This window comes from Suncus etruscus, chromosome X (assembly GCF_024139225.1).
Source record: "Suncus etruscus isolate mSunEtr1 chromosome X, mSunEtr1.pri.cur, whole genome shotgun sequence".
Taxonomy (NCBI): Eukaryota; Metazoa; Chordata; class Mammalia; order Eulipotyphla; family Soricidae; genus Suncus; species Suncus etruscus.
Window position 1 is genome coordinate 110,136,142 of NC_064868.1, and position 13,846 is coordinate 110,149,987.

General features: G+C 39.6%; 1 pseudogene; it reads left to right on the top strand.

Moving 5' to 3' along the window:
* The first annotated feature begins 6,047 nt into the window (after positions 1–6,047).
* Positions 6,048–13,126, top strand: LOC125999006 (ferritin light chain-like; annotated as a pseudogene).
* Positions 13,127–13,846: the final 720 nt, after the last annotated feature.

A 13,846-nucleotide genomic window follows, 5' to 3' on the forward strand; every position in this document is an offset into this window, starting at 1 on the left:
CAATCACACAAGTAAACAAAGTTTAAAATCAATATATTAAAATTAACAATTCTCTAATTTTTGTATTGCAATTGGATAATGGAACCAGTTGCTGACTGATTTTTCCAGAGCAACTCTGATGTAGCTGTAGATATGCATGTTTAATTATTTAAGGTATAAAACAGCACTTTTAGTTCAGATCATACCCAATTTGTCAAAATTTATTTTTTTAGTTACACAGTTGTTCATGAGTTTAAATCATAAAATATCCAGCACTGATACCTCCACAAATGTACATTTTCTACCACCAATGTCCCAAGTTTCCATCCACCCTTTGCCACTCACCTGCTTCTATGGCACTCATTTTCCTTCTCTCTATCATTCTTTGCTTTACTTTTATCACCATGGTGTACAATAATGTTATTTAAAGGGTACATGGATGTCATTTTACCTCCATTCAGCACCCAATTAGTTCTAACCAATCAGTTCTAGCAACCAATCAGTTCTAACTATCTTTGAATTAGGAGTTTAGTCTTTGCCCCAATTACTTTCTTCCATTTTTGTGACAAACTTCCTACCATAAATCAGTCCTCTTAGTCTTCATATAGATTCCCTTTACATATTATTTCTATATAATCATTTTATAAATAACCCATAAAAGAGTGTTGTTGTTGTCACTCTATATCTATCCCTGTACCTCTGAATCATTTCACTTATCATAATACTTACTATATCTATGCAAGTGTGAGCAAGTTTCATGACTTCAAGTTTTTTTTCTAACAATTGCATTTAATTCTACTGTTTAGATGTAACATAGTATTTTTATGCAGTCATCTAGTCTTAAATACATGTGCTGCTGGCTACTGTTAACATTGTTAATAGTGCTGCAATGAATATAAGAGTGTAGGTGTTTATTTTCTGCATTGGGTTTTTTTTGGCTCCAAGCAGATATACCAAGGACAAGTATATGGCTCATATGGGATCTCAATATCTATTTTTGAGTAAAATCCATATTGTTTTCAAATAAGGCTAGACAACTCAACATTTCCAAAAGCAGTAAATGAGTGTCCTTTTTCCCTGCATCTGCAACAGCACAGGTTTTCATGTGTGCCAATCTCTGTGGCAAACCATTTTTTTTAATTATTAAAAAATTCCTGGGCCCAGAGAGATAGCTCAGCGGCGTTTGCCTTGCAAGTAGCCGATCCAGGACCAAAGGTGGTTGGTTCGAATCCCGGTGTCCCATATGGTCCCCTGTGCCTGCCAGGAGCTATTTCTGAGCAGACAGCCAGGAGTAACCCCTGAGCACCGCCGAGTGTGGCCCAACAACCAAAAAAAAAATTCCTTAGGCAAGACAGCTATTGCTATGGATAAGCACCTGCTTTGTATATAGCCAAACTGGTTCGATTTTGACACCACATATGCTCTCCCAAACCCTACCAAGAATAAGGACTGAGTACTGCTGAATGTGGCCATGCATGTATATAATATGCATATATTAACATAGGATCATTCATAAGATAATAATATAAGGAAAAACATTCAAATAATAAAAATTTTTGTTTAACACTAGTATTATTCTGGGCTTATTCCTGACTCTTCTCAGGGATCATTGAAACAGGGACTGTGGTTTACTCTCTTTCTTGTCCTAGAATCACTGAATTTTTACCATTTGTTTACCATTATTTCTTGTTATATTTCTAAACATGTTTATGTCTGCTTCTGATAAAGCAACTATAGAGTTACTAGGAAGTAAGTGAAGCTTTACAGCATAATTTAGTATACCAAGGCATATTATATAATATGCAATCATTGTGAAACCTACGCATGTAAAATTTAAGGTGATGAAAATCTAAAATATAAACATTTGTGGATGTGTATGGGGGCAGTGGTTTAGGTCATATCTGACTGTACTCAATACTTATTTCCAGTTCTGCGTTAGGATAATAACAAGTGGACACAGGCAAACATGTTGTTTGTAGTGCTCAGGGCTTATTCCTAGATCTTCACTGAAGGATCTTTCTTGGAAGTGGTCAGAGATCCATATGGGGTGGTGGAAATCCAACAAGGATATGCTGCGTACAAAGCAAATACTCTACCTACTATACTATCACTCCAGCTTTCCTCTTCATCTAGTTTACATATATGATATGAATGGGGCGAGACTGATAGTACTGAGGTAGGATGAAGAAAGAAAGGAAGGAAGGGAGAGAGACAGAGAAATAGAAAGAAAGAAAGAAAGAGGAGAAAGAAAGAAAGAAGAAAGAAAGAAAGAAAGAAAGAGAAAGCAAGAAAGAAGAAAGAAAGAAAATAAGATAGAAGAAAGAAAGAAAAAGAAAGAAAGAAAGAAAGAAAAAAGAAAGAAAGAAAGAAAGAAAGAAAGAAAGAAAGAAGGGAGGGAGGGAGGGAGGGAGGGAGGAGGGAGGGAGGGAGGGAGGGAGGAAGGGAGGAAGGAAGGAAGGAAGGAAGGAAGGAAGGAAGGAAGGAAGGAAGGAAGGAAGGAAGGAAGGAAGGAAGGAAAGAAAGAGAAAGAAGGGGCCGGGAAGGTGGCGCTACAGGTTAGGTGTCTGCCTTGCAAGCGGATGGACCGCGGTTCGATCCCCCGGTGTCCCATATGGTCCCCCAAGCCAGGGGTGATTTCTGAGCGCATAGCCAGGAGTAACCCCTGAGCGTCAAACGGGTGTGGCCCAAAAACCAAAAAAAAAAAGAAAGAGAAAGAAAAACAAAGAAAGAAAAAAAGAAAGAGAAAGGAAGGAAGGAAGGAAGGAAGGAAGGAAGGAAGGAAGGAAAGAAGGGAGGATGGAAGGGAGGAAGGATGAAGAAAGGAAGAAGAAAGGAAGAAAGAAAGAAGAAATAGAAAAGAAAGAATAAGAAAGAAATAAAGAAAGAAAAAAGAAGAAAGAAAGAAAGAAAGAAAAAATGAGGAGGGAGAAAAATTTATGAACATACAAATATAAAATTTATTTATTTTAATTAAAAATCCTGTGCTTAAAACAAAACTACAGGCAGGAAAAATGATAAAAATATTTTATTTTAAAACTGAAAACTAACTTCCTCTCTAGGACAGGTTGGAAGCCTTGACAGCATGGGGAATAGTATGGCTCCAGGCCAAAGGCCCTTTTGCAAAGCTTAGGGGAGACTATGGTGCTTGGCCTCCCTACCAACAGCCTTCCCTCTCCTTCCTCCTGGAACTCAGGGATTCTCTGAGCCCTGGCCCAGGGATCCAGCAAGGTTTGGTGCGGGGGAACAGTTTAAAGGGGAACCCAGGCTTTCCCCAAACCCCGCATGTACAAATGGATTGGGGTTAGGAGCACTAGCAAACTTACGGCTTCCAACACAATTAAGGAACTAACTTCCTCTCTGGGACGGGTCGCAAACCTTGCCAGCATGGAGAATAGTTCTTTGCTCCTCATGAAGCAGATCATTATCCTCACTCAAGCCAGCTGCCAGCCAGCTCCCAAATTGAAAAAATAGACTCTCACCCTGAGAAGACACCAATACTCTGTTCCTCTTAATCTACTCTCAGCGGCCTCCTATCCTCTACCTTTCTTCACTGTGTTTCTGTGCTTGCTACCATACTCAGTTTCTGAGAAGCCCCCACTCAAAGACATTCCCTGATACGGGACTGCTGGGAGTATTTTGCAGACTCCAGATGGCCAAATCACAGAGCAAAGTGGTGTCCCAGATTCAACACCCTCCCTCCTGACTATTTCTGAAGATATAAAATGAACATGTGTATCTCCTTTGTATATCTTAGATGTATTCCCTTAACATCTATAACTCTTTTTGAATATCCTCTTATATAGTGACAATTTTGTCTACTGGTTTTTATTGTTTGTTCCCCCCCCCCCCTTTGGGATCTGTTCAATAAGGATTTCTGGTAGAAGAGATTTTTTAGAATTAATGTTAGAACCAAGTTATGGGGAATTTTGGACTTGTTCCCTCAGCCCCCAGATGTACCAATAATAACTTGTGGCATTCTTCCTATTTTGCATAGCCACATTAAAATGAGAAAATATCGCACATGCAAACAAGTTCTTATCTAATAGAGATGGGAACACAACTTTTGTTGCAGTTGGGCCTTATACCCTGAACATTGGCATAATAACTTGGCTCAGGCCTCAGAAGAGTGGGTATTGCCCATACACCCCTGAACCATGGATACCATCTATGGAAACAACCACAATTTTCTATAACATTACCAGGAAGTAAACCTCTACCCGGGAAAAATCCTACCACTGCTCTGGCATTCACTTACTCTAAGGAGTGCTCTCTTATCACCCAGACGACTTAACAAAAGCAACAATCTGCTTGCAGAGCAGGTCTCTCCTCATCTAATAGTGAAGTGATACTAAAGGATGCTCCACATCAACCTGACTCGATCAAAGAAATGCACAGAAACTAGAATATTTAACTACAGGAATCTGACAGCAACAATAGCTAATGTGAGAAAAAGTTTCACCAGGACCACAAAGAATGACTCAGGGGTTGAGTAGCCTGGTATGCCTGGAGCCCAGAGTCGGTCTTATGCAATAAAGCCTCCTTGTAATTAGGCCAAGGTACTTTTCTTCCATTTTCCCCATATTTTGCTGGTCTTATGCAAACAATGGTGATTGCCACTCTCACACCATTATTACTGTATTTTTAACACTTACCTTTAAGAAAGAAAGAAAAATAACAGCTTACTGAAAAGAAAAAGAACAGCTTACTAAACTTAAAAACTAAATAACTGTAGTAAAATGCCTGTCTCAAATAGAGGCAGGGGATGGGAAGGAGGGAGGGGAGTGCATTGGTGGTGGGAATGTTGCACTGATGAAGATGGGTGTTCTGTTATGATTGAAATCCAATTACAATCATGTTTTGAATTATGGTGTTTAAATAAAGAATTTATATTTAAAAAATAAAAACTATAAACAAAAGTGGTGTTTTGACTATATTTTTAAAATTAAGTGTTTTTGTTTTAAAATTATCTTAGTTCAAAGCAATTTCAATAAAGTATTCCATTTTATTGAGGGATAGAATATGACTATATGGGCCCGGAGAGATAGCACAGTGGCATTTGCCTTGCAAGCAGCTGATCCAGGACCAAAGGTGGTTGGTTCGAACCCCGGTGTCCTATATGGTCCCTCGTGCCTGCCAGGAGCTATTTCTGAGCATACAGCCAGGAGTAATCCCTGAGTACCGCCGGGTGTGGCCCAAAAACCAAAATAAATAAATAAATAATACTTAAGAGTTAAAAAAAGAATATGACTATATGTAAATTATTTTTGCTAATGTTCTAGTTGGTCTTGTAACTCCTTATTATGAGGAAATAAAAAATTTATGCGCACTTTGCTTTTCTTATAAAGTAAAAGTATTTCCCATTTGAATCCTTGCCAACTTGTCAATTTTCAGATAAATCTCAGAGCACATTGTTTGCTTTCAGTATTTATCACAACTAATATTACTCATAACTAATCTGGGGAAAAGTATATATTTTTTCAGTTGAAAATTACCTATACATGTCTAAATTTAGAACTACTCAGGAACGTAGTAAACTTCAAATAAGAGCTGATATTTTTAGAAATACCTGACATTCTTGTGAATAGTTGCTGAAAAATCAGCTTATTATTCCAAAATTCTGATACTGAGTACCATAAGAAATTAAGAGAACTTTCTGTAATCTCACAATAACTTTTTTATTCATTATAAGAATTTTAGTCATTCTTATAATGATATATCTATTCTGTAAAGAAAAGCAGCTTTAGGATGCCTGAGTATAGAATATTACTTTCACTCAAAAATGTAAATTAAAGGACTAAGAGACAGCTAGGTGTAGAGTGTTTGCTTTGCTCATATGAGATTCGCTATTCTGACCTATATGCTGAGTGTAATCCTGATGAATTTACCATTTAGAGCCCCTGAAGTCAACAAATGTTGTAATCTCCTAGCACCACACTAAAATATCCAAGCAAAATATATATTAGTATTGATCATTGAAACAATGAAAAAAATAGGTAAAGGGAAAATAAAATTAATAATGCAATGTGTCATCTTAATATAAATTAAAGAGTCCTAGATTTGGTAGGGGAATGGTGAGGCCTTTGTGGGCTCGACCCAGCACCTGTAGACCCTATATACTGGCCGATCTGAAGATTGGAGGGTGAGGGTGGAGAGATTTACAAGGCAGTCAGATGAAGTTCCAGGAGTCAGCCAGATTTGTTTCACAGTCCTATCTGTCATGTACACCTCCTCACATGGCCTCTATACTAAGCCTTTTCCTAGCAGCTACTTCTCTACTCCTTCTGGCTCTCTCAGCTTCTGTCTCCCTTTGAGCTGTTTGTGATCACTTTGGTGATGCTCAATTGCTAATGCTGAATCTGATGCTGAATCTCTGATGATGATGTCTCTCAAACACTTCTCTCTCTAACTCTTCTTCTTATCCCCTTCTCTCTCCCCCATGCAGACTCCTCTACCAGCCCATTCCAGGTGTGGGCAGTTCTGATCATTCAGGTGGGATAAATAAGAAGTAGGGGGAGGGATACCCACATTCTCCACCTTTTTTGTTTTATTACAGAAGCATTATTGATAAGTCTGTAACAGGAATACAACAGAGATATATGTATAAAATTATTACGTAAGATACACAATATAACGCAGCAAGTGGGAAACATGCACTAGGATAGCTGAGAACATTCAAAACTCTAAAATGCATTCCCCCAGAATTGCGCAAACAACTATTAAAATTAGATACAAAATTTTCTGTTTTCAGTAAGGCAAAAAATCAAAACAATATCATACATAGAGATAAAACTCAATTTAATTAGTAAGAAATGACTGATGCAAATAGTCAAAAGATTGGCCTAGAAAAAAAAGTTGATTTTTTTGGAGGTAACCCAGGTGCAGTAAGTTCTAAAAGCATCTTCTTCTTTGTTGGTCTTCAGCTGGTCTTGGATTCTCCATCTTCTCCATCATCACCTTCTGTGTTAGGCTGCTGGAGTCTCTTAGATAATCTGCTGCAGATTAGGGGTTCGAGGTCCTTGTAAAAGGTGCCTCTCATAGAGAAAAAAATGGTAGACAGTGGCAGCATCTCTGGGCAGCATCTTCAACTCTTTCCCCTTCTTGTAGAATGTGTGCAGGAGAATCTCTAGGGAGCCCAGCATGTACAGAAATGCAGGCAGATAGACCAGAGCAACATGAAGCCATTCACAAAAGGACCCATATTCACCGATGTTCCAGTGAAAGGCAAAACAAATTCAGTCCAGCTCAAGGGGGCTGTCATGGTGATAATCCACCAAAGGGTCAAGTCACAGCACTCACCATCAATGAGGTTTCTTCTTAGGTCCAGGATTCAAGTCAATCCAAGGTTCGAAGGTCAGTTGTCTTAATATAAATTAGAGTACTAGAGTTGGTAGTAGGATGGTGAGGCTTTTCTGGGATCGGAGAGAGCCAGTAGGAGTAGAGAAGTATCTGCAAGGAAAAGGCTTAGTATAAGAGGCCATGTGAGGAGATGTGCATGGCAGTAGGGACTGTGAAGTAAAGCTGGCTGACTCCTGAAACTTCATCTGACTGCCTTGTGAAACTCTCCGACCTCACCCTGCAACCTTCAGACTGGCCACACTATAGGAGCTACAGGAGCCGCATAGAGCCCAGAAAGGCCTCACCAACCCCCGATCAACAATAGGACTCATTAATTTATATTAAAACAACACAATATGTATGTTAAAATTATTTTGGATGGGGGCTGGGGAGGTGGCGCTAGAGGTAAGGTGTCTGCCTTGCAAGCACTAGCCAAGGAAGGACTGCAGTTCGATCCCCGGCGTTCCATATGGTCCCCCCCCCAAGCCAGGCGCGATTTCTGAGCGCTTAGCCAGGAGTAACCCCTGAGCATCAAACGGGTGTGGCCCGAAAAACCAAAAAAATAAAATTATCTTGGATGGCCATAACAATGGTACAGAATTTCAAGCACTTGTTTTGCATGCTGTTGACGCTGACTTGATTGATCTCCAGTACTCCAATGCTTGCCAGAGCATTCTAGAAGTAATCATTCAATACAGAACTGGAGTAAGCCCTAAGCAGTGCCAGGTATCACTCCAAATGAAAATTAATATAAAATAAAATTATAGTGGTGTAATGTCACGTTTAATCAAAACTTAACCCATCTCCAAGACAATGTGACATTATGTGTATGAACACGCATATGCATGTATATATATGCATCTAGAGATTGTCAGATTTCGTGTGTGAAGAGGCTGTTTATTGTCTTCAGCTAACCACCACAAATAGCTGAGTCTATATCAATCCAACAATTCCTGTTTTAATAGTTTCTCAATACTGCTATAATAAATTATTATAAACCTTGTACTTTAAATTAGTATTACAGTATATTAAGTCATATTTATATATTATGTGGGAGTAGTCATAAGTATATATTTTATCTTAACATAAACAAGAGCTACAAATTAGAACTTTGAAACATATCTAACTAGGGTAAATACAAGACATCAACATTACTGTTTGCCTTTGTTAATGTCCTAGAGAATAATTCATTTACTTGTCTTTTGCAGCTTATAAAGACTATCCACAACTCTTGATGATTCATATTATATCCCTTCATTCTATTTCTCATATCACTTTATTCTCACACTATTTCTTTTGTCTTCCACTTCCACCTTAATATCCCTTGTAATTACATTGAGCTCACAAAATAACCCCAAATAACCTCCCAGTTGGAAGATTAAATAATTAACAGTCATAATTCTAATTTAATTTTTAATTTGTGCTTTAGATTTAATTTATTTTTTATGTTTAAAAATGTGGCTTTTGGGAAACATCAGTGCTTAAGGTTACCTTAAGTTTATCCTAGGCTGTGTTCAAGTTGCCAGGAATTGAATCTAGTCTGCCACATGCAATCTAAGACTGTTACTTCTGTACTATCTCTCTGAGCATTTGCATATCAAGTTTCAATCTCCCTTTTACATGGAACATAACATATTTTCATGCTCCAGTGTTATGGACACTTCATTCATTTCCCTTTTTATTTTAAGGCATTCATCTCCACTAAGAGTTTGGAAGAATGTATCACAACTACCAATAACAAATGAAACTGGAAGGGAATCCTTCTATAGTGGAATCCTTTTTGTGGGGGTTGGTTTTGGGTCACACCCCGCAGTGCTCCTGGCTCTACACTCAATTGCTCTTGTCATTCTCAGGGGACCATATGGGATGCCGGGATTCTAACCACTATCCTTTTGCATGCAAGGCAAATGCCCTACCTCCATGCTATCTCTCTGGCCCTACTTTATTATATTCTTGTGAAAGAGAGTTAAGAGCATCTAGCTTTACCATATCCAAATTCCTAAGACGTAGACATTCTGAGATAATTAATGTTCATTTCTTTATTTTGTCTTAATTTGGGGGCACTTTAAAGGCTAGACTTGGTGGTACTCAGGGATAATTTCAATGTCTTTGCTCAGGATTGATACCTGATAGTGCTCATGAATAATATGTGGTGCCAGGCATTAACTGGGGTCAGCCACAGGCAAGCAAAAGCACCTTACCTCTTATACTATGTACTCACAACTAACTTTAAATTGCTCAATTCTGGATAATTTTCTCTATAGTATAAGAAACTAATATGGTATTTCAAACTAAGTTACTGTTTTTATTTTCATATTTTTCCAAGATTTTATCAATATTTAATTAAAATCAATTTACTCCATTGATTTCAAGTTGGAAATAACAGGTTAGATTATCCCAGTTAACAACTAAACTTATAATTTCATGACATTTGAAATATAAAAGATATCCTACTACATATACAGTCATTATATTGCATCAACAATAAAGCTTATCCTAATTTAAGGTACAGACTGATTCTCAAAAATATAGGAATATTATCAGAAAAAAGACACCATAAACTAACTATAGCACAATATAATTATGCGAAATTTGTGGTAACTTTCAACTGAAATTGATGCTGTTGCATCTTTATTGCTAGCTTCTCAAAAATATAAAAGATTATTAGAGAAATGGCTCCATAAATGAGCTATAGTACAATACATGTAATTATGAAAAATTTGTGCTAACACTCAACTGAAATGTACACTGCTGAATCTATGTTGTTAGTTCAGTATTTTACATCTTTAGAAATTAAGGCTGCATTCTCTTCTTTATAAAACAAGAATGCTTAGATAAAATTACTACAAATAATTAAAATGCAGATTTATCTTTCAAATATTTGGTATATTATATGATTGACTTCTATACTAATAAATCTGTACTTGATTTATTCAGTTAAACTGTGGAGATAATCGAAACTTAGGTTTAGAAAGAACTGAGCTGGGGCTGAAGCGGTGATGGCAAGTGGTAGGGCATCTGCCTTGCACATGCTAACCTAGTGCGGACGTGGTTTGATCCTTCAGCGTCCCATATGGTCCACCAAGCTAGGGGCGATTTCTGAGCGCACAGCCAGGGGTAATGCCTGAGCATCACCGGATGTGGTCCAAAAACAAAAACATAAAACAAAAACAAAAAGAACTGAGCCATAGAGTCTTTTATTTCTTTAGTTTTATGTCCTATATGCCAAATAAATAATGTTGTTATGAGGTGGGCCACAACCAGAGGTGCCAGGGGATTACTCCCAGCTCTGTACTCAAGAATCTCTCTCAGCAATATTGAAGAGATCATACAGTCCTAGGAGTAGAATCCAGGCCTCCAACATGCATTAACTCTGCAAATAAATAATCATATAAATAACATAAATAAAATCTGTCTCTTACTGGTAATAAAGATTAAAATTGTGCACTTTCTTATATTGTGCACTTGTATTTTATTTGGTAAACAGTTCAGTAAAATTGCCTTTTTAATGCTGATCAAATGCATTTCATTGTTCTCAATAAGGGTAAAAAGGATACAAATTGCTTTAAAATTTGAAAGTGGTTCTCTTATAAGTGTGTTTTCAGATATGGCTTCATTCAATTATCCTTATTTTGTAGATGTAAAACAGGCACAGAGAGTGGAAGAATCTTGCTTAATATTCCATAGCTAGCAATTGCCAGTATTAAGATTCACAATTTCATTTATGTTCTGCATAAGAAAGAGTTCTAAGAACTTTAATAATCCTATTCTTCATTTCATAGGTCTCAGTACATTAAAATGAAACTATGCCTAGGAGTTTTATGGGTTGAATTGTGTTTCCTAAGAACTCACATGACAAAGTCTTAAGTTCCAATACCTCGTAATATAGCCTTGCTTGGAAATAATATAATTATAGCTATAATTACTTCAGATGAGGGCATTAGAATGGGTAATAATCCAGTAGTCGACTACTCTCCTTATAAGAAGTGGAAATACGGTAATAGAGACAAAAAACACACATAGAGAAAAAATGAATTAAAGTGACCTAAATATAAGAAGATGGCCATCTTATACCTAGGTAAAGAGATGCCTGAGACAGCCTAGAACAGGCTAACACCTTGACTGTATACCACTAAACTACAGCACAATAAGAAATCCAGCTATATTCTAAGGACTGCACATACACACACACACATACACACACACACCAGAAACATATGAGATATTAGAAAAGCTCTTCCTCTTCTGAAAGACAGACAAGCAGACTGCATGCTTTCATGAAAGTTTGGATAGAAAGAAGGAAGAAAAGGAAGGAAGGAAGGAAGGAAGGAAGGAAGGAAGGAAGGAAGGAAGGAAGGAAGGAAGGAAGGAAGGAAGGGAAGGGAAGGAAGGGAAGAAAGGGAAAGGAAGGAAGGGAGGGAGGGAGGGAGGGAGGGAGGGAGGAAGGAAGGAAGAAAGGAAGGGACAGAGGAAGGGAGGGAGGGAGGGAAAAGGAAAAGGAGGGAAGGAATGGAAAAGGAGGGAGGGAGGGAGGGAAGAGAGAATGGAAGGAGGGAAGGAAGAAAGAAGGAAGAAAGAAAGGAAGGGGAAGGAAGGAAGGGAAGGACGGAGGGAAAATGAGGGAAGGGAAAAGAAGGGATGGAGGGAAGGAAGGGAGAATGGAAGGAGGGAAGGAAAAGGAAGGGAGAAAGGAAGGAAGGAAAAAATAAAGAAGGAAGGTTAGAAGTAAGGTTGGAAGGAAGGAAGGAGGGAAGGAAGGAAGAAGTAAAGTAAGGAGGGAAGAAGAAAAGAACGTACGGAGGAAGGGAAGAAGGCGCTGATAACCCTCTTCCAGAAGCCCTGGAAAATTTGGCATTTAAAATTGACCATTAGGTCGCAGAACGCTAAGCGATCTTGCTTCAACATTGTTTGGACTAAACAGACCTTGGGACTCCTCGAACCACCGTCCTTTCCAGCCTTTCTTTTCCCAGTTGCAACCTGTGGAACCAACTCCTGGACCACTCTCTTCCCCCGGGAACCACCCAGCTCTGATTTGGGTGCTCCAGCTTTCACTGCCGAGCAATCATAAACTCCCAGATCCCTCAGATTTATTCCACTGAAGTGGAGGCTTCACCGCCTGGTGAACATGCATCTACGGGCCTCCTACACTTAACCTCTTCTTGGGCTTCTATGTCAGCCGCTACTATGTGGCATTGGAGGGCATGGGCCCCTTCTTGCAAGAGCTGGCGGAGGAGAAGCTTGAGGGTGCCCAGTGCCTCCTAAAGAGGCAAAACCTGCGTGGCAGCTGTGCCCCCTTCTTGGAGGAGCATTAACCTTCCCAGGATGAGTGCGGTAAAATGCAGGATTACTGGAAGAACCTGAACCAAGCCCTGTGGGGTCTGCATGCCTGGGCTCTGCCAGCACTGGCCTAATCCCCCCCATCTCTGTGACTTTTTGGAAACCCCCTTCCTGGAGGAGGAGGAGGAGGAGGAGGAGGAGGAGGAGGAGGAGGACGAGGACGAGGACGAGGACGAGGACGAGGACGAGGACGAGGACGAGGACGAGGAGGACGAGGAGGAGGAGGACGAGGAGGAGGACGAGGAGGACGAGGAGGAGGAGGACGAGGAGGAGGAGGAGGAGGAGGAGGAGGAGGAGGGGGAGGAGAAGGAGGAGGAGGAGGAGGTGAAACTGATCAAAGATGGGGGACCACAAGACAACATCTGCAGGCTCACGACCCCCCCAGGCTGGTTTGGGAGAGTACCTCTTCAAAAGGCTCACCCTCAAACACGACTGGGAGCTTCGGAAACTCTGTGGATTTAATGTGAAACTATGAAGAGAGGCCGGACTGATAAGAAAGTGGCAGGGTGTTTTCTTTACATGTTGCTGACCATGGGGACCCAGGTTGGATCCCTGACATCCCATGTTATCCCCTGAGCGTGCCAGGAGTGATTTCTGAGCACAGAGCCAGGAGCAACCCCTGAGAGCTGCCGAGTGTTGTACAAAAACAAAAACAAAATCAAACTCTTGAAGAAAAAGTCCAACGTTTTTCAAAAGGAAAGAAGTTAGAAACAAAATCAGATTGTGAGTGTGGGTTTGCCTTGGAAGGAAACTTTGGCTGCAGTTTTGCAAATTCCTGTCTATTAGAGGTTTACAAACTTAATTTGTCTTCTAGCTCCTTTTCAAGAAAAGAACAACACTCAATTGGAAACCTGCCATCTTTGACAATCAAAAAAAGTTCTCCCACAATTATAGCCAAGGTTCTGACCATTTCCTGAAAGTTTCTAGAGGCCAACTATGGGAAGTGGTAATTTGCATACTTGAAGTAACTCAGGACTCTTTCATCTCCAGTTGTCGTCATGCCGCGGCTGGAAAGCCACATTTGGCCCTTTACACTTTTTTTTTTTTTTTTTTTTTTTTTTTTGGTTTTTGGGTCACACCCGGCAGTGCTCAGGGGTTACTCCTGGCTGTCTGCTCAGAAATAGCTCCTGGCAGGCACGGGGGACCATATGGGACACCGGGATTCGAACCAACCACCTTAGGTCCTGGATAGGCT